This window comes from Euprymna scolopes, chromosome 6 (assembly GCF_053919585.1).
Source record: "Euprymna scolopes isolate OS-2025 chromosome 6, ASM5391958v1, whole genome shotgun sequence".
NCBI classification, from domain to species: Eukaryota; Metazoa; Mollusca; class Cephalopoda; order Sepiida; family Sepiolidae; genus Euprymna; species Euprymna scolopes.
The window spans coordinates 43,305,378-43,327,877 of NC_136487.1; the positions used below are offsets into that span (position 1 = coordinate 43,305,378).

The 22,500-nt window shown below is 28.9% G+C and overlaps 1 protein-coding gene across 1 annotated transcript in view; it reads right to left on the bottom strand.

Moving 5' to 3' along the window:
- Positions 1-22,500, bottom strand: part of LOC145277620 (forkhead box protein F1-like) — a 140,747-nt gene that overhangs the window by 100,865 nt on the left and 17,382 nt on the right. The gene's annotated exons all lie outside the window — the stretch shown is intronic.

The window sequence follows — 22,500 nt, forward strand, 5'->3', positions numbered from 1 at the left end:
TCATTCGCCCGCCACCACTTAACACCGTTGCGGGATCGTCAATAAGAAACAGTTATGCCGGAACACCGGTTTGGGTTTTCTTTACTTCATAGTTGCTTAAAAAACTGGAATGGAATTTTAATTCTACTGGGTGAACCGCACCATGGTCTTAACCGAATACAAGGATTATTTATGCCATTATTTTTTCGCTTTTCGCTGTGTTTTTTTTGTTGTTTTCTTTCTGTTTTTCCGATATCTTTTTTTTTTTTTAAAGTTTTACGTTTGTTCGCTGCTTTTTGTTTGTCTTCGTTTTGCCGATTTTTTTAAAGCTTAACATTTTTTTAAATATTTAAACAGGGTTAATCTTTATTTTACCCCTCCCCTTACACACACACCTCCAAAAAAAAACAAAAAAAAAACAAAAAACAAACAAACAAACAAAAACACAAAAAAACGGGCAACGCCGGGTACCCTCGCTAGTATGTAACATTGATGTTGGCATTCTGTAGATGTTCAGTGTAAACGTAGACGCTCTGATATTATTGTAGCTTTTTTGTTAAAACTGCACAAGTATTTAAGCAAAGCCCGGTCGTAAAGTTATATATTTTAATTCTTGCAGATTTCGTATATATTATTGTAGAGTTAATGTTCTATAGATTTTTATATATTATAAGGTTACGATTTAAAAACTCGCAAAAATATATCCATATGACTTTGGTGCATTAGCTTGAATCGAAACCGAGATAAAAACTTATGAAAAAAATATACGTGTATATGTAACTTGAGTTCCTTCACCCATAATGGCAACAGAAACCAAAACTGATGACGAATTCTTCATAAAATTTATCAAAAATAGATGACTTAAGTGTGGTCAGCTATAATTGAAACTGAAACCAAAACTCATGAAGAATACTTAGTAAAATTATTTATGAGAAGAAATGGAAGTACATAACAATTAAACGACCCGAATGCAAGCGTGGCACAAAATAACCCACACGACATCGATCTCGTCAGGTCAATCAATGTATGAATGATAAATCATTGCATTTGTATAACAATTCACCATATAATTCATGCATAAGCCGAGACATGTGAACGCGAGTATTGCTTTTTCTAAACAATTCACTTCTTGTAAGTAAAATAAGATACTCGAACTAAGATCGAAACGATACCATAAAGATAGTGAGTCGAGTACAATAACAATTAGCCAGCGTACCACGATCTTTTAAAAGCCTTTTCAAACCTACTTATTAACACAAGGAAGCTGTGAACGATTCATGCATGCGCAGTCGAGAAACAGTTGACAAATATAAAAATTAGATGACCCCCCCTCTGATGTACCAATTTTTAAAATTTTGGTCTCTTAGCAGACTTTTTTCAGAATGAACACCGATTAAGGTTTTCAACATGTCTGAATACCCTATATACCAAATTTCAAGTCTGTAGATCAAAAATTCGTCGAGTATATAGGCTGAGAAGTGTCCTCACACACACGTTCTCAGTTTATATATATAAACTACATAATGCTACTAATAACAAATTAAACAAGATTTAAAATATATATATAGCCAATAAATTTTTATAACAAAAATAAAATAAAATTACCCCCAGCTACCTACGGTTTAAGTTAGTTACATCTTACTGCGATACTAACCTCTATCTGCAGTCCTGTTCTCTTCCGCCATCTTGAATATACTTTTGTTTTCTTTTTGAAAAAAGGAGGTATTTTCTCCCGAAATTAATCAAAGTTCCATACCACCAACGGACTTTATATACACTGGACATACCAACAACTTGATTGCAAATTAATTATACAACGAGGTGAGGAATGATAGATGAATAAACAGTTAGACATTTCTTTACTCGAACATACCCGTCTATTTGTTTTTCTTTTCTTTACTTTACTCTTGTGATTCCGGTCCTTTCCGCATTGTTTTTGACTTAAAACTTCCATGTATCCGTTTACTAGCAAGGCTTCAAGCAAACTACCATTTACTTTATATATATATATATATATTACTTGAACGTCCAAAAGCATTTTTGCACCAACCTAATAATTCAAAGAACAACTGACAAAGCTTAATACACACTTCATAAAGAGCATATACAACTATATCCAAAATATAAATATATTATAAAGAAATCGGACCCACTGGGTCACCTATTAAACCTTAGTACGATTGTTTGAATCAGGAAAAAGTGAGTTTTCAAAGCCTGCCAAATGTAAAAGAAATAAAGACAAAATCGAAAAGTAGTTTCTTTTAGCAAGCTATATCTCAATTTCTATCTCTACGAATCAATATTACTACACTAATGATGTTTCTTTTTTTCTTATATTATTTTGGGCTCTTAATAAAAGGAGATATATACTGAAAGAAGCAAGAATTATAGACGCTGTATAAAGTAAGAGTTAAGGTCGAAGGCATACAGCGACAAAGTAATTCTCTCTCTCTCTCTCTCTATATATATATATATATAGATAGAGAGAGAGAGAGAGAGAGAGAGAGACAGAGACAGAGACAGAGAGAGGGAGATATATCATCGCTTACTCTGGGATAAAGCTCTTGTAAGGAAATCACTAATTACCACTTGCTAAAGGTATTGCTTATTAGGTAAAAACAATTGGAGTTCTCCGGCAATTGACAATGTTTACATTGAGATTTTGCTGACGTTCAGCAGGTGCCGGGCGATAGCATAGAGATTAGAAGCGCCGATTGTCAGTTCAACTGCAGACTGTTTAGATTCTGGTTTGAAAACACCTGCTCTTCTAGCTGCATTGAAGAACTGAGATACAGCGGATCAGCCTACCTGCAGAGGACACATGCATATATATCTATATAAATAACATAGTAGATATGTGTTTGTGTGTAGATATTAAACTCTTAAACTACTGGTCATATAACACTAAAATTAACAGGAAATAGTAATCATACACCAAGGGTTGTTTATAACGAGTAAAATTGTTTGTATGAATGAATAACGCGTACAAATGTATTGGCAAGTTAAAATGCACACTGTTCATTTCAACTTGACATCTTTTATTTCTTTTTGCGCATGTCCAAATTCAATTCATTTCTTCAAGTCGTTTAATATAAAATCTTTCTTACCCCTCTCTCGATACCTACATCGGTAGGAGACGCGACTGGAGCGTTAAGTATTTTGGTTGCGATTTTAGCTGATGGCATCCAAAACATCTTTTTCGCACTTTTGAAATCAATGCTATATACTAGGTACACTATAATATTCAGTAGAGAATTGGCTCTAATACGAAAACTGCATGAATTAAAATATATTTAAGCGTATTTTACGACCTAACAAGGCCGAGCGCCCCCCGTTGCTATATAAAGTTTGTAAGAAATAGCTTATTGGCGAGTTATTTGCACATTTCAGCTAATTAAAGCAATTGGAATTGAAGTTCTTTTCAAATCTAACTCAATCCCCAAACCGAGGACTATTGTAGTGTATATTTAAATTAAAATATATAAAGAAAACCCGTATAGAAACAACCGTTGATTAAATCAGCTTTAGCATAAAAGATGCTTGTATTTGTCAGCAAACCAATTTATTTTAGCAAATTCTAAATGTCGGACTTATAAATCTCCACGTCTTTTTTTTCTTTTTTTTTTTGCTCTTGAAAACTTTTTTTATTCCTATTTACGTCTCTTTTTAATTTTCTCTTAGCTTTTCACTAATTCGTCAATTTGTGGCGCTTAGCCATTCCATCAAAATGGCACTAGAGTCGCCATCGTAGATAACTTTGTAAAACGTCGGAGAGGGATTGATAAGAGCCCGTACCTACTCCCGAAGCCTCCGACATCAAAACTGAACGAGAAACTGTACACCTTACAACAACTAAGCCGCCTGTCTGCTTTCACTTTCTGAGGTATCTGATGTCATAGATCACGTGACACGATCTCGTCACGGGAGGTGATGTTGTCATTTGCCTGACATGCCACCCATATTTTGTGTTTACGCAGCCACCGGATTAGTGCGGCTCTACCGAATATATATATATATATATATATATATATAAAGAGGAGAGGGGGAGAAGATCCCATCCACACGTGCGGACTAATGGCTTGATTGAAAACCAGATCTGACACACAAATTCCTCGTGTCTCATTTGACAAGATTTAAACAACTATTAACCGACGGCTTCATTTTAAGATTGGAATACAAATCTCGGGATCTTTGACGGATCACTAATTAAACATGGCTAACTTTTTTTTTTGCACGAAAAAAAAAAAAAAAAAAAAAAAAAATCCTTATTAAGAAAAAAAGTCAGCTCGTTGTTATCTTGTAAAATTGTCAGAGATCTGGCAACGTTAAGTGGTCTATACTGACTATTCTCACTTCGCTTGAACTCAACTGGTTTTATGACTCGGCCGTTGATTTGATCTTATCCTTACTTCATGAATCGGCACTAAATTTCCATTCAGTTGAGCAGAAGCAAATTTCACACTAGTTTAAGCCATTATCCAAGAAAAATGCTGTTAGTTACTGTTTGAGTCTGCACTCATACATACATTTAAATGTACGTACATCGGTTTTCTATAGATGCATAAAAGATGGTGACAGCAAGGGCGATAATGCGTATAATATTAATGCTAAATAAATATGTTGATAGCTCCGAGACAAACAACAATGGCTGCTCAAGCGTTACAGTGAAGTATATATATATATATGTTTTTTTTTGTTTCAATCCATAGATTCGGTTAATATTGGCTTCGCCTCGAAGCTCGATTTTTTGTTTATTTTCGAAAGTCGCACATAATTTGTACGTATATATAACATTTTATTTATTTATTTATTTTTATTATTTATATTATTATTTTTTAAAACAATTTTAATAAAAAAAAATATATATCAGAAAAAATAATATATATATATATATATATATATATATATATATATATATATATATATATCTATCTCAGAATCCAATATGGTCGACAGTCGCAAGGAAAAACTTTTTTCTCTTTGAAATGAAGACACTTATTTTCGGATACTTTACCAAATAAAACGAGATCGTGATCCTCGAACGTGATCATCGGTCTGCGCATACGTTCTTTTTATATCTTTTTCTTTTCTTCATTGCCGTGACGTCACTTAGCACACAGCTTGGCATTTATATACAGCTCCTATACGCGCGTCCGCGCTCATATATATATATATATATATATAAAAGAAAAAATTAACTAATTTTAGATTACAAATTGTATAATACTGCAAAGTCCATATAAATTAGTAATAATATTTATACGATGATTCCAACTAGTGGAATATCCTTTTTTGATCTCTTACAAATTTTCGTACAAACTTTAGTTTTCAATTTATGTGCTAACCAGCAAAATTTATAGATTACCCATGAATATTATTTTGCTTACGTTTCCTCTGAGGACTGAGCCATTTATTTAAACTCCATGTGTTAAGGAAAAAAGAACAAAAAAAACATTCCTTATCGATAAATTAAAATTGTTGTAAACTAATTTAAAGCACATCTAGATAAGAGAAAACTCAAAATACTAGATAGAAAAAAAAAAAAAAAAATCCTGGACATGAACATTAATTTTCCAGGAAGCGCCACAGAAGACAAGAAATTTATATATTGAGTTTTTACAAACTTGTTAGATATTTAAGGCCACTGATCTTATTATTGACTGATCATTTGTATCAGATTTCAGACTACTATTTCGACTATGGGATATAACTTCAATAATCGCGTTATCACTATTCTTCTGTTTGATCCGTTTTACTTGGACACACATTTTCAAATTTATGTTAACCAGTAATACATTCTTTACTAATTTTTTTAAAACTCTGATGAAAAGAATTTATCTTTGAAAATCCATTGATTAAAAATTAAGGATTTTTATTCCTTGTTTTTAATATTTGATAAATCAATAAACATTGTAATGACCTCAACTTTTGTTTTCATCATTTATTGTCATATATATATATATATATATATATATATATATATATATATATATATATATGTGTGTGTGTGTGTGTGTGTGTGTGTGTGTGTGTGTATTTAGGCATCATTTTTTACTTAAGCAAACATTGTTAAACATAACAGAACTCTTCTGCTTGCCGATAATTTTTATTTTTAATTTTCAATTTCGCCAAGAATTTGTTTGCGTCCAAACAATAAAAATGTCTCATGTATATCATTAACGTTTTCGAATGTTCGTCGAATCATCAGTTGACAAGAGCCAATGAATAAAACAGTCGAAGAAAAAGAATTTCAAAAAAAGCAGCCGAGAACGTACATGTAAAGTCAGACGTCAAAAGAACGAACGAGTTCAGTTCCAAGAAAATCTACAAGAATTAGCATCAGAGAATGAAGTGCATTGCGTTAAGCGTTTTATAAAATTGTTACTACTTTATTGTGTAATGTTATTTATTGCAAGTTGTTGGGGTTTAATACAGATTTCAGTCAAACACTACCGTATTCCATCGACTTAGCATGCACATTGTAATTTAGCATTGCTAGCATTTACAGAAGCATTGCTGCCATTTCAATCTGACATGAAAATTGAAAGCGTCTGAGATGGCCGAAAAACAAACAAACAAACAAACAAACAAAAAGAAGAAGCATGTAAATTGGAATAAAGATTCAAGACATAAGGTTTAGCTGGATAGACATCTTGATTTTAATTCTTGTAAGGACATTTGATCTGGGACGAGTATATAACATCAGTTTTTAAGAGTGAAATATATTATATATATCTATAAAAGTGAACGTGTGTCTGTGTGTGTGTCTGTACGTACATTTCTCTACGCAATAACTGTCAATTTTTAGTCTACAGACTCGAAATTTAATATACAGGGTACTGAGATTTGGGAAAATCGATGTGATCCATTTTTGGCCAGAAATTTGGCGATTAAGGGGTCAAAGTTCAACGATTTGACCTTTGAGAACTCTACCAAACTCCAACAATTTTGGGTCTACGCACTTGAAATTTTAGATATAGGTTCCTTGGACATGGATCTACGTTAATAACTTGATTTGAGTCCAAAACAATAAATTTTAAGGGGTCATAATAGGGGTCAAAGTTAAAAAAAATTGACCTCTGCGGTCTCTTCCAAATTACTTAGATAATTTCTGGTCTAAATATTTGAAATTTTACATAAAGGGTATTCAGAGATAGGGCAAACTTATCCATCAGTTTGGGTAGAAAATTTTTAGTTACCAATATATAAATGTATGTATTTTTTTTTGTTTTGTTTTTACATGGAGTTCACCACTTATCGTATGTATGTGTTTGCATGTCTGCCTTAAACTTTCAATAGAGGCGACGGATTTTACCAAGATCAGTATCGTTTTAAAGTTCGACCTTTCATACGACAAATATCGAAAAATTGGCCAAAAACATTAATATCTTCCCATTCAACTAGACACTTTTCTACAGGGGGGGGAGGTCACTTTTTTCACCGATAATTTTGAAAGTTATCCTCTCCTTTAGATTGTCTAGCCTTAATTTTAACAAATGTCGCTTCCGGTTTGGCTGTGGTCGTAACAGCATAAACGTTAGGTTTTACCCAGTTCTTTTCCTCCTTTGCGGTACGGGTTCGAGCCTGCCTTCCTACTACCGCTTTTTTTTTTGCTCAACATACACATCCAAACATCCGGGCAACGCCAGGCTAAAATGCTAGTATATATAATAGGTTTCCGTCATTCATACTGGAGACCGAACGATCGCTGGAAAATATGTGCTTTTGAAAGAAACATCTTTGTTTTTTTTCAAAACCTTTTTGTATTCCTACATGTCAACATACAGGAAATAAATACATAAAAGGTATAAGCATCTATATATTTTTCGTATTGATTTTTTATCCATACGTGTGTGTGTGTGTGTGTGTGATATCGCATTCGTTTTTCTTCTAAAATGTTCAGCATATCAATGTCAATATTTTCGCATTCTTTCATGAAAGAATTATAAGAAATATAATTAAAATTATAGTAAATTTTCCTTGATGACATACGGTCCTCACTATTTACTGAATGAATTTGTGTAAAATTATATGAATTCGTATTGATAACTAGAAGTCTTCAGTCAGTTTGGCATATTTCAAAGATTTAGTGGAAAAGTTGAAGAGATTCCATCATTAGAGCCACTAAATCAGAACATTTTAAGTTAGTGATTTTATCAAAGCGATAATAATTATAATCTTAAGATAATAAAATCGTATATGAATTAACATGTCTTTTCCTTTTATATATTCATATTTTTCCGATTGCGCCCAGAAATTAGATGCTAGTGATCAGCGCTATTTTTCAAAATCGTATCTCGAAGTTTAATTAAAGTTTTTTTTTTATTAAATTGTAAGGTTAAAATATAGAATAGTTACAAAGCACCCTCCCCATGTTAAGAATGGCTTTTTAAATAATAACGTTATTATTTCAGCACGGATCAATAAGTGCACTAGTACCAGAAATTAATTTTTAAGAGTTACTCTAGCGTCTCTACTGATACATAATCAGGATTTTAATTTATTAATTCATTCTTGGAAAGGAAAAATAAATAAATAAAAATAAAATCAAATCAAAAATAAAAGAATAAAAAAAATAAAATAAAAATAAAAGAATAAAAATAGAATCCTGAATTGAAAACAATATTCAATTCGTAAAATGCTTGCGCACTTTCAACCTGGGCTTAACAGACATTCTACGCTAACTTTAAGTATATAAACTGTTTTGTATTCATGCCGCAATCGCCCCTTTAACAGGGTTGTAGCAAAGTAAGAGAACTCTATTGGTTTACAAAATTTTATTAGACTTTTTAGGTTGGCGTTTAGTGTTCATATAGTTAAAACGCAAGTTTTAAAATGTGACGTTTCTCGATTTTTGAGATAATGATTCAGATTATTCGGACTACTGTTCTCACCTTGGGTGTTATTTCCACAAGGTTTCTGACTCATGGCACAACGGATAAAGTACTTAGTTATTTCAGTATAAAGTGACACTCTTTCGGAGATTAAAGGTTCAATCTTCAGTGCGGGCAATACTTAAGGTTTCTATTCAGTCACAGCTGACTTAACAAGGACAAAGTACCCCTGTAGATTAATTTCGTACAGATTACCAAATTTAAGATAAACCTGAAAGTCGGAGCTTACATCGGCCGAAATGTGAGAATGACGATCAAGATAAGAACAGTAGTCTGTCTAAATAACATTAACAACTGTTAATATATAAAAATTATCAAACGAATACGACAATATATTAATGGACAATTATAACTCATATATTAGCCATTTATTTTAACAGAAACAGACATTTGACAAATTTATTAAAAAAAAATGCAGGAAATTTTTCCAGCAAAACAAATCTGAACACAAAACAGACAATATATAAGCTTAAAAATAGTATTAAAATGTAAACCAAATGTATATATAGTCTATATCAGCAACAGATATATATGTATGCATGTTGTTCGAGATGTCTAGAGTCCTGGTCTTTTTTTTTATGAAAACATCCAATCAATCTGCTGATAAGTGTTTTGAAATAGATGAGCTCTAGCGACAAAATTATATTAATCTATCATATAGCAGATGGAGTTGATCAACGTTTGTTTTCCATAATGTGTTTCCTGTATATTTTAACCAGACAAAATACATGTTTAAATATTCTAGTTTTGGATCGAGCCATGTTTGGCGAAATTGCATTTTAATCGTTATCATTATCCGTAATTCGCAATTAATAGATCAATTAACCAGTCTCTTACTAACTTCTTATTTATCATTTTCCATTCTTTCATTATATTTAGCTGGAAATCCCGATCTTTATATATCACTCTCGCGTCCGTCAATTCTTCTCCCTCTATTAACTGCCGAAGGTAATAAAGAAAGGAAGTAAATAAAGAAAAAAAAAAAACCCCAACCAAACAAAAAACTAACCAAACAAAACGAAAAAAAAACCCACCAAAACTAAAAACAAAAATAAAGTCGACAATTATTTTATAAGAAAGAATAAAATGCTTAAAATTGTAACAATAAATTACAGTTAAATATTTAACCGACAACTATTTTATACGGCAAAGAGAAAAAATTTATCGCTTGAAAAATATAGAAATTAGGTACTTGTGTAGTTTATGAGCCATACTGAAATAATAACGTTATTTAGAAAACTATTCTTAACATCAAGAAGGGAAAGTTCTATTCTGTAAGTTAATCTAACAATGCGACAAAGAAAAAAACGTAAAATTGAATTTAACTTAAAAATCATCTCAAAAATAGTATGGCCCGTAAATTCCACATCTAGCAAAAATTATTACAATTATCAATAAATAAAAAGAAACGTATTCGTTTTATGTATGTAAAGAATGTTTGGTACAAGTGCACTTTAACTCGCCGGAAGTATATATTGTTTTTTCAAAACAAAGATTCATCACTCGCAAAGAAAAATTAAATAAAAAATTAAGAGAATCGAAAATAAGCACGCATTTTTCCAATACCTTAAAAAATTGCGAATTTTTCTCATTTCTGATTAATCGTCTCAACACTACCGAATAAAGAAAAGAAACAAAAAGAAAGAAATAGAGAAAAGAAAAGAAAGAAAAAGAGAAAAGAAAAGAAAGAAAAAGAGAAAAGAAAAGAAAGAAAAAGAGAAAAGAAAGAAAGAGAGAAAAGAAAGAAAGAGAGAAAAGAAAGAAAGAGAGAAAAGAAAGAAAGAGAGAAAAGAAACAAGAGAAAAGAAAAGAAACAAAAAGAGAAAAGAAAAGAAACAAAAAGAGAAAAGAAAAGAAACAAAAAGAGAAAAGAAAAGAAACAAAAAGAAAAAGAGAAAAGAAAAGAAACAAAAAAGAAACAAAAAGAAAAGAAACAAAGAAAAAGCTACATTTATTTTTATTGAAAGAAAAAGAGAAAGAAAAAGAAAAAGAGAAAGAGAAAGAAAAAGAAAAAGAAAAGCGAAAAGAAAGAGAAAAAAAGCGACATTCGTTTTTATTGATTTGAAGAATATTTAATCGTCTATTTTACAATAAGAATGCGGGAATATTTGTTTTAAAAACAATTGCTACAATTTTTAATAAATACTCATTTTATTTAAAGCCGATACCTAAAAATATAATTCACAGAAGAGTTATTTCTTTATTATAATATTAAACTGAAATATTCTTTTAAAATAAATATTTTTAACAATACATTGTACGTATTAACGCAGAAAGAAACCGTAACACGGGTTCCGCTAGTGACAAATTAATGTTTATAGACATTACACTAACACTTTCCCTAATATATATATATATATATATATATATATATATATATATATATATATATATATATATATATATATATATATATATATATATATATATGATGGGACGAGTCCAATATTTTCCAATTCTGATACAATTACAGATTCCGATTCTTTATAAATCTAAATATTTAACTATACAGTTATTTTTCTCCGATTAGCGTAAAAAAAAACAAACAAATGTTAAGTTTGCATATATTTTTTAAAACGTGAAAATACGATTGGGAGAGGGTGGGTAATTTATAGATTTTAGTTTTATTAGTCGTTTAAAATCAATAAATATTTATTACCTCGAGCAGTCAAAAATTTGGTTTTAAACAAAATAAATTATAAAGATAAAAGAATAATTTTTGGCATCGGAAAATAGGCACAGATTTTTCCGATTCCGATACCCCCAAAAGTTCCTAATCAGATTAAAAATGCCAACACTAATTCTAGATATAATAATAATAATAATAATAATAATAATAATAATAATAAAAACGCTTATTTAAACTAATTGTTTTACTTATCGTTATAATGCCTCATCTTTAAAATTATCTATCCATATGTATGTATAAAATTGAGAGTAGTTTGGGTAAGACTGTTCCTCACACAGACACAGTTATATAACATTTACTGTTTTTATATTTAATTTTCATTCAGAAAAAATATAATTAAAAAAAATTTGTTTGGACAAAGAATACAATATTTATATTAATTTCCTTGATCCATGAATTTTCGATGTAGGCTCATCTCCTCAGAAAAAAAGTAATTAGCAAAATATAAAATCTGGTTTGATATAATTTTGCTATTTAGCACATACATAGAAAATATATTTTAACGATTAAATCTATTTAAGGGACAGAGAAAGAAAATAAGCATAGAAAAAAAAAAAAGATACGATTTTAGTATCCAAATATATGTGTGTGTGTGTGTGTGTGTGTGGTCATCAGACTGATGCTTTTTCATGTCAGTTACTCAATGTTGCAAGACATGGCGAGATTTCAAGCGACGATTCGAAATACATCGACCGAAGTATAGTCTCAATATCAAACCCCAGCGTTGAAATATGAACTGTGAAGTATTTGAATTGCGACGATTCAGAAAATGAAATTTAAATTTAATCTTTTGGCTAAAAATTAAAAAAATATTTCCTTTTGACTTCATTTAACTTAAATTCTGGCCGAAGCAAGACTAAATATCCCTTTATCTTCAGTATATATTTCTGAAAGGATAGATTCGTAAATATTGTCAAGAAAAAGAAAAGTAACATAGAAAAAACAAAAAAAGACGCGCGTTTGAACAATTTAGAACAAAATGGAAATATAAATTTAGAAAACACAGAAAACCATAAATATCCTAACACGAATAATCATTTATTTTTATCTTGAAATCCAATTAACCATTTTGCAATTTGGAAATATTCGTCAATTCGATGACTTATTTGGACTTTTCATGTTTCTGAACTTTTGAGTTGAGGATTGATAATTTGTATTATTCAGACTACTGTTCTCATCTTGAGGGTTATGTTCACAATGTTTCAGCCGATGTAACCAACATTCTTCAAGGGTATTCTGTCGAACTCTGAAACCCTTTTGTCGAAATCGGAAACTGTTCAACTTTTCGAACTGCCATTTATTTATTCCACAACGGTAGCATGTTCTCGTTCCGTCAGCCAAGATCGGATAAAAACATTAAGTAATCCGCAATTGCATTCTTAATATCGACCATACTGACAATTAAACCGTCATCCTCCAGAGGAGTGAATTACTTAGTGCTTTATCCATTACGCCATGGATCCTTGAAAATTACTTGAGATTTATATCCGATCTGACGGGACGAGAGTATGCTATTCCCGTGGATCACAGCTCCTCAAAGTGGCAAAACATGGCGAGATTTCAAGCAACGATTCAAAATTTATCGAATAAAAGGTTCAGTTTAAAATTTAGTACAGATTCACGATTTCAACAGCTAAACCTGAAGAACGTCGAAGGTTATATTGGCCAAAACGTCGTGAGAATAACACTGCGATGAGAAAAGTAGTTCGAACAATGCAAAGCATCTGTACTTTTGTTTTACACTTGGTTGTTTTGATTATCCCAGAATGCAATACTCTTACCGCATCTGGACAGGAGCTGCTCGAAACACCTATTCTGCATTGACAGAGTTCAAAACCAACTTCGTAGACTAGTAGAGGATGCCCCTTTTCTCCTGCAACCTTTTTCACCACAAAAGAAACATTACTAGCCTGTCTCTGCTTTATCATTATTTTCGTGGCAAGTGCTCGCCTGAGCTCCAATCTATGCCCCCTTGCCAACCTACACAAGAAAGCATTCGTCTAGCTGAAACCACTATCAATAACCTCCCCCACTCTTTATCTATGCCTAAACCTAAACGCAGATTCTATGAACAAATCTTTCTTAGAACTGCACACATGTGGTACTCTCTTCCGTTTGCCTGCTTTCCAGCTGACTACAATATGGTCGTCTTCAAGTCCAACGTAAACAAGTTCTTGATGAGCCGTTCCCCTTAAGTAATTCAATTTACCAAATTTGCATTACTAACGATAACTATGATATTGTCCCAATGACTACTGCACCTTTATCCTAGAGTGGCCTCCGGGCCTTGATAAGAGGTGACTTTGTAAAAAAAAAAGAAAAAAAAAAGATTATAACGCAACCACCGATAGGATAATTGACCTCTAGTTATCGTAATAGAATTTTGCTTTTCACTGGTCAACTTATAAAACATTTTTTTGGCCAGTACTAAATTTGAATACCAATAGTTTGGAAATCTTGCCGAAACGATTTAACCCAAATAATCGTTCATATTTTCTCGAAGAATGTGGTAATAATTTATTATATTCAGACATAATCCCAAATATATACGAGTATCCTGATTTTTATTTTACACTATTGGTTAACTCCTTAAGTTAATAACGACACAAGGATAAGGGTTAATAAGGTAGAAATGATTGTAATCGATAGATGATGAACACTACGGGAGTACTAATGATAATCAATGTGTGAACTAATTATTTATGTGACAGTTATTGACAAGAATTTGGTGAAATTTAATTTGAAGACGTTCAAGTTGTAATCAATAGAAACAGTCTCACGGCAATGTGTTCTACAGACAGGAAGAGGAAATATTTGCAAAAATCCGTCATTAGAAATTCTGGCTTTATTTGACACAAGGCCATTTAACGAGGGCATAGGAAACTCCCTCGAGGCGACAATGAATCTAGATGCAAAATAGCCGAAAACTTCTGGTTTGCATTCCTCGAAAGGGGTGCCTATTGCAGCTGACAAACTCCAGTTTGCAAAATAGTACTTCCTAAGACCGAGCCGATGTTTCATTTCGACAAGATACTGAAACTACGCCGCTCATATCTAAGTACGAGAATGATGCTAGAGTGAACCGATAAGAACATCCAACATATGAACAGATACTACACTGTGATTGTAGACAAATCATTTGGAGAAAGAAATAAGTATGTTTAATGAAGAGTGTAATGCCACTTATTTTAATGCCCTGATTCAATTCATACAAATCGTTTTGTGATTAAGAGTAATTTTTTCTTAAGTTAATTTCTTGGCAAAAACTAACACACTTTACAATAACTTATCTTGATTTAGTACGTTTTGCTTTTACCAAAAACTCACAGTAACTTTAACATTTTCGGAGAATTTATTTGAAAAACTAACTTAAATTATTTCTCCTTGTTCCGAGTAAAGATCTTTACAAATGAAAAGGTAATAAAAAAAAAAGGAAATGTCTACAAAAATTAAAATGCCAAGCGCCATTTTGTTTTTATCTAAAATAATATTTTAACAAAATTGTGTGTATACTCTTAAATACATTAGGATTTGCCTAGTATTTAAAACGTTTTATTCGACAATTTGTAGTTCAAAAGAGTCAGAGTAATTAATATTTTTCCACTTTTTAAAAATATTAAAAATGTCCGACTTGTTTGCGAAGAAACGAAAATGAATTTAATTTCGTAATTAATTTTTAAAGAGGATTTCGCTTTATCTTACACTATTGATTAGTAGTGAATAAAAATAAAATATGCACATTGACAATAAACACATACCGCACGCACACATATACAAGTGATTACACTTGTTAATATAAATACTAAACATGGAAGTGACAGTGGCTAAGTGGTCAATACAAAATAGCACAAACTCGTGTACAAAATTTTGCAAATTACTCCAGTATTTTTGTTTAAAAGAAAAGAAAAATTGTCGAATTCTTTCATTAGCCATTTTTTGCCTTTATTAAGGTTAATGCTAAAGGGACGTAACTCAAACTTAAAAAGTCAAAGTTCCATGTTAAGAATGGATTCCAAAATTTGTACGGAGAATGATTTTTATTTTATATTTGAAAAACAAAAATACTGGATGAATTTTCGTACGTTTTGGCGTACACCCCCCCATTTTATTTTTTAACCTAATAGATAAATACATAAAGTTACTGCGCAATTATAACAATCTATACAATACCCGGCTTGTTCTTTTCTCAGCCCGTTACGCTTAGAAAAAGACCAAATACATTTTGTGAAGGCCAAACTGCGTAAAAAAAAGACCAAATTCGTGAAATTCGACTTTAAAAGAGTTATTCTGGACAAGAATATGAGAATGACCTCGTTTTTTAATATAATTATGATATATAATCGTTGTAATGATGTGAAAAGAAACAGAAAAAATATCAGCGAAACGTTACGTCCCAAAAAAAAAAAAAAAAGAAAAAAAAAAAAGAACATTCGAAAGAAACAGAGCAAAAAAAATAACATCGTCTGCTAAGAGGTAAGAGGTGCTGGACTGAAGGAATAAATTAAAGATTGTCTCTTACAATTTGATTTTATTATTTTTATTGAACTATGTAGCACAATATTATTTTCTGAGTATTTATTAGTACTTATAAAGTTCTGTATTTAAAATACATTGGACACTTTTCATAAAAATATAAATAAATTCGCATTTGATGCGTGTTATTGGTTTTTCTGCCCATTTTCTGTTTTTGTACTATCCAGAAAAATAAGCTTTTATCAAAACATTTGTTGATATTTCATTCCGTGAAATTTCCACAGGTCCTGCTAGTTTTTCTTTTTTTTTTTTAATATTGAGGTAAAACTGGATGAGCAATATTACTTTGTTTCATTTGTTTAATGAAATTATCGAATTAAGTACTATTGAACTGTTCTTTTAAGTGTATTCTTGAACAGTTTGGAACCTATGGTTTTAATTAGGAAAAGACCGGACATATGATCCAACATCGTATATTAATGGTCAAGCAATCAAATGGAAGATACTTTTCTAAAAAAAGCCATGAGGAACGCTGACCACAGTTAAGCGTTCACCTTTGTAGGTGCGGGTGGTGGTGGAGGGGTGGAACAGCTGGAAGGCATTTTGAAAACGTTTTGCTGAAAATATTCCATTACTCGAATTTCTAAGGGTCAAGCGATTAACAGGACAGTAAAAAAAAAAAAAAAAAATTCCATCCGCGATTGAAGGGGTGGGGGACTATCTCCATTCTCTTGTTCTGTCGTTAAATGTTATGGTTTTACAGCTTTACCCGCAATAAAAACACACGTACGGCCATACAAACAAACACACACACGCACACACGTCGACTAATTAGAGGGAAAAACGTAAGAATACGTAGAAATACCAAGAAAAACATAGGTAAAACATTCCAAACTAATTACACGCCAACAAGAATGCAGTAGATGATGCATGAATATATAAGACTTTTCCACCCGTTAAAAATAGAGCAAAATTTATAGACGTTGATTTTGAATGAGTGCTTTTTGTCAAGATATATTTGTGATTGCTTTAGCATTAAACACTAACACCTATCTATCCACCGACGGATACCATACCACTTGGTTTGCTGCACATTATCGTAACAAGTTCATAAAATTTTCAGCCAGACTGGCCAAGTACTTTCCGAGGAGAAGGGGAACTGATGGATAAAATACGAAATATAGATCTGCACTTAAAAACGTTTCTTTAAATACAAATATATTTGTTATATATATATATATTCAGAATGTGAGATTATATAAATATTTCAACAGTCAAACAACGTCGCAGCTCACAAGGACAATGACAGCCAATAACCTGGAAGAGCAAAGAATCGAGTTTTTGATTTCCAGTTTGCTGGCTGTCATGGCTTTTGTGAGCTGCAACTGTAAACTGTTTAAATCATTTATGCACAAACATATATATAATACTGTTATTTATATTAGTTTGAAGTTTATCATTTCGTATGCCAGGTAAACACTACATCCCGTTGTTTTCATTTATATATATTAATATATACACACACATTTTATACATACATAAAATGTGTATATATAAAATGTGCGTGTATATAAAGATACGTAAAATAATGTATTTGTGTATACATACATAGATAATAAGTGTGCGTGTATATATATATATATATATATATATATACATATATATATATATATATATATATATATATATATATATATACACCGTATATTTAAGCGTGTAAAACGACCGTTGGAGAAGACGAGGTAACAACTTCGATCAAATTTTTATAGATTTGCTATACATATAGATTTACACCCCCGGTATCTTATGAAATATTGTTTTCAAAGGAGGATTTTTAAACTGTCAAAGGTCGTTTTATGAGCCGAAATATACGGTATATAAAATGCGTAAATATATATATATATATATATATATATATATACACACACACACAAAATGTGTGTATATATATATACACACAAAATGTGTGTACATATATATACATACATACACACACATATATATATACATACACACATATATATATATACACAAAATATTCACACACATATATATATACATATAAAATATTCACATATATATATATGCATACAAAATATTCACACACATATATATATATATATGCATACAAAATATTCACACACATAACTATATATATGCATACAAAATATTCACACATTTATATATATATGCATACAAAATATTCACACATTTATATATATATGCATACAAAATATTCACACATTTATATATATATGCATATAAAATATTCACACACACATATATACATATGCATATAAAATATTCATATATATATATATATATATATATATGCATATAAAATATTAACACACACATATATATATATATACATATAAAATATTCACACACACATATATATATATATATACATATAAAATATTCACACACATATATATATATATATATACATATAAAATATTCACACACACACATATATATATACATATAAAATATTCACATATATATATATACATATAAAATATTCACATATATATATATACATATAAAATATTCACATATATATATATACATATAAAATATTCACATATATATATATACATATAAAATATTCACATATATATATATACATATAAAATATTCACATATATATATATACATATAAAATATTCACACATATATATATATACATATAAAATATTCACACATATATATATATATACATATAAAATATTCACACATATATATATACATATAAAATATTCACACATATATATACATATAAAATATTCACACATATATATACATATAAAATATTCACACATATATATACATATAAAATATTCACACATATATATACATATAAAATATTCACACACACATATATATACATATAAAATATTCACACACACATATATATACATATAAAATATTCACACACACATATATATACATATAAAATATTCACACACACATATATATACATATAAAATATTCACACACACATATATATACATATAAAATATTCACACACACATATATATACATATAAAATATTCACACACATATATATACATATAAAATATTCACACACACATATATATACATATAAAATATTCACACACACATATATATACATATAAAATATTCACACACACACATATATATATACATATAAAATATTCACACACACACATATATATACATATAAAATATTCACACACACATATATATACATATAAAATATTCACACACACATATATATACATATAAAATATTCACACACACATATATATACATGTAAAATATTCACACACACATATATATACATATAAAATATTCACACACATATATATACATATAAAATATTCACACACATATATACATATAAAATATTCACACACATATATACATATAAAATATTCACACACATATATACATATAAAATATTCACACACATATATATACATATAAAATATTCACACACATATATATACATATAAAATATTCACACACATATATATACATATAAAATATTCACACACATATATATATACATATAAAATATTCACACACATATATATATACATATAAAATATTCACACACATATATATATACATATAAAATATTCACACACATATATATATATACATATAAAATATTCACAAACACATATATATATACATATAAAATATTCACACACACATATATATATACATATAAAATATTCACACACATATATATATATATACATATAAAATATTCACACACATATATATATATATATACATATAAAATATTCACACACATATATATATATATACATATAAAATATTCACACACATATATATATATATACATATAAAATATTCACACACATATATATGTATACATATAAAATATTCACACACATATATATGTATACATATAAAATATTCACACACATATATATGTATACATATAAAATATTCACACACATATATATGTATACATATAAAATATTCACACACATATATATGTATACATATAAAATATTCACACACATATATATGTATACATATAAAATATTCACACACATATATATGTGTACATAAAATATTTACACACATATATATGTGCATATAAAATATTCACACACATATATATGTGCATATAAAATATTCACACACATATATATGTGCATATAAAATATTCACACACATATAAATGTGCATATAAAATATTCACACACATATAAATGTGCATATAAAATATTCACACACATATAAATGTGCATATAAAATATTCACACACATATATATGTGCATATAAAATATTCACACACATATATATGTGCATATAAAATATTCACACACATATATATGTGCATATAAAATATTCACACACATATATATGTGCATATAAAATATTCACACACATATATATGTGCATATAAAATATTCACACACATATATATGTGCATATAAAATATTCACACACATATATATGTGCATATAAAATATTCACACACATATATATGTGCATATAAAATATTCACACACATATATATGTGCATATAAAATATTCACACACATATATATGTGCATATAAAATATTCACACACATATATATGTGCATATAAAATATTCACACACATATATATGTGCATATAAAATATTCACACACATATATATGTGCATATAAAATATTCACACACATATATATGTGCATATAAAATATTCACACACATATATATGTGCATATAAAATATTCACACACATATATATGTGCATATAAAATATTCACACACATATATATGTGCATATAAAATATTCACACACATATATATGTGCATATAAAATATTCACACACATATATATGTGCATATAAAATATTCACACACATATATATGTGCATATAAAATATTCACACACATATATATGTGCATATAAAATATTCACACACATATATATGTGCATATAAAATATTCACACACATATATATGTGCATATAAAATATTCACACACATATATATGTGCATATAAAATATTCACACACATATATATGTGCATATAAAATATTCACACACATATATATGTGCATATAAAATATTCACACACATATATATGTGCATATAAAATATTCACACACATATATATGTGCATATAAAATATTCACACACATATATATGTGCATATAAAATATTCACACACATATATATGTGCATATAAAATATTCACACACATATATATGTGCATATAAAATATTCACACACATATATATGTGCATATAAAATATTCACACACATATATATGTGCATATAAAATATTCACACACATATATATGTGCATATAAAATATTCACACACATATATATGTGCATATAAAATATTCACACACATATATATGTGCATATAAAATATTCACACACATATATATGTGCATATAAAATATTCACACACATATATATGTGCATATAAAATATTCACACACATATATATGTGCATATAAAATATTCACACACATATATATGTGCATATAAAATATTCACACACATATATATGTGCATATAAAATATTCACACACATATATATGTGCATATAAAATATTCACACACATATATATGTGCATATAAAATATTCACACACATATATATGTGCATATAAAATATTCACACACATATATATGTGCATATAAAATATTCACACACATATATATGTGCATATAAAATATTCACACACATATATATGTGCATATAAAATATTCACACACATATATATGTGCATATAAAATATTCACACACATATATATGTGCATATAAAATATTCACACACATATATATGTGCATATAAAATATTCACACACATATATATGTGCATATAAAATATTCACACACATATATATGTGCATATAAAATATTCACACACATATATATGTGCATATAAAATATTCACACACATATATATGTGCATATAAAATATTCACACACATATATATGTGCATATAAAATATTCACACACATATATATGTGCATATAAAATATTCACACACATATATATGTGCATATAAAATATTCACACACATATATATGTGCATATAAAATATTCACACACATATATATGTGCATATAAAATATTCACACACATATATATGTGCATATAAAATATTCACACACATATATATGTGCATATAAAATATTCACACACATATATATGTGCATATAAAATATTCACACACATATATATGTGCATATAAAATATTCACACACATATATATGTGCATATAAAATATTCACACACATATATATGTGCATATAAAATATTCACACACATATATATGTGCATATAAAATATTCACACACATATATATGTGCATATAAAATATTCACACACATATATATGTGCATATAAAATATTCACACACATATATATGTGCATATAAAATATTCACACACATATATATGTGCATATAAAATATTCACACACA